Source organism: Mobula birostris, chromosome 13 (genome assembly GCF_030028105.1).
Source record: "Mobula birostris isolate sMobBir1 chromosome 13, sMobBir1.hap1, whole genome shotgun sequence".
Taxonomy (NCBI): domain Eukaryota; kingdom Metazoa; phylum Chordata; class Chondrichthyes; order Myliobatiformes; family Myliobatidae; genus Mobula; species Mobula birostris.
In genome coordinates, this window is record NC_092382.1 from 14,589,956 (window position 1) to 14,591,681 (window position 1,726).

The window sequence follows — 1,726 nt, forward strand, 5'->3', positions numbered from 1 at the left end:
AACAGTTGGATGCTGAAATACTGTGGCGTTCAATTAGCTGTAGGAATATAATGGGCTGATAAGACTATTCAGTGCCCTGTGGGTTACGAGCGCAACTATCAACACGTTTGTCTCTGGTGTAAATACCGGCATGATTTAACAGAATATTTTCTGCCAAGTATAGATTCCACTCGGTACACTGAGGTCTTCATCTGCTGCTTTAACATAACAATACCCGAGCCCGTGACATCCCTACGAGGTGCCCTTGTAGATATAAATGCAGGGCCGCCAAGTGAGGTCACATCATCAACTAAGGTCATATTAGAAACCATTATAATCACATAGACACACACAGACACATACACTTCTTCTTCTGTTGTCTATCGAAATCCGATGACAACGTTCACTCCATTAACGGTGAGATCTTTGATGACTATACAGTCCTATCCTGGACCCACAAGCTCTATTGTAGGTGGGATATGTATATGTGGTACGGGTGGCAACCATGGTTGTATTTCTCCTGGCTGTCTTCTGCTGTCTTCTGGTTGCTCTTTCCATCTCTAGAATACCAACCCCGTCCCATAACAGCTGTCGCCATGTGTTACGGTCAGCAGCAACATCCTCCAGGTCCTCGGGTCTGATCTTGCACTTCCTTAAAGCATTCTTCATCTGATCCTTATAGCGCTTCTTCGGCCCTCCAGCTAAGCGTCGACCATGATGTAGCTGACCGTATAACACTCTGCGGGGTAGCCGACATGGGGGCATCCTTATCACGTACCCCAGCCACTGCAGCTGACGCTGGGTGATCACGGCCTCGATACTCCTGCAGTTGGTCTTTACAAGTATTTCAGTGTGAGGCACCCGCACACGCCAGGTAATTCCCAGAATGTGCTGGAGGCAGCTTATGTGGAAGCGCTCCAAGAACTTGATGTGACGGCTGTAGGTTACCCAAGCTTCACGGCTATAAAGGAGGGTGGTGACACAGACCGCTTGGTATATGGCGACCTTTGTGGAGGGACGAAGGCTCCTGTTCTGAAAGACTCTACGCCGAAGTCTCCCAAAGGCAGCTCTCTCTCTCTCTCTCTCACACACACACACACACACATACACACACACACACACACACACACACACACACACACACACACACACACACACACAATATAACAATTACAGCACGGAAAAGGCCATCTCGGCCCTTCTAGTCCGTGCCGAACGCTTACTCTCATCTCGTACCATCGAGCTGCACTCGGCCCATAACCCTCCAGTCCTTTCCTGTCCATATAGCTATCCAATTTTAATTTAAATGACTGCATCGAACCTGCCTCAACCACTTCTGCTGGAAGCTCGTTCCACACAGCTAGCACTCTCTGAGTAAAGAAGTTCCCCCTCGTGTTACCCCTAAACTTTTGCCCTTTAACTCTCAACTCATGTCCTCTTGTTTGAATCTCCCCCACTCTCAATGGAAAAAGCCTATCCACGTCAACACTATCTATACCACTCATAATTTTAAGCACCTCTATCAAGTCCCCCCTCAACCTTCTACGCTCCAAAGAAATAAGACCTAACCAGCTCTAACTTATTCTTAGACGAAACAGCCTTACATCAAATGGTCGCCAATAATGGACAACATTTGCCTCTAAATGAGAACAAAAGGCCATTCCCAAACATTTGAGACAGATTGCTAAACTGTGGAATTTAGCTTCAATAAGTGGCGCATTCACCTAGTAGTCACAAACGAGTCTGA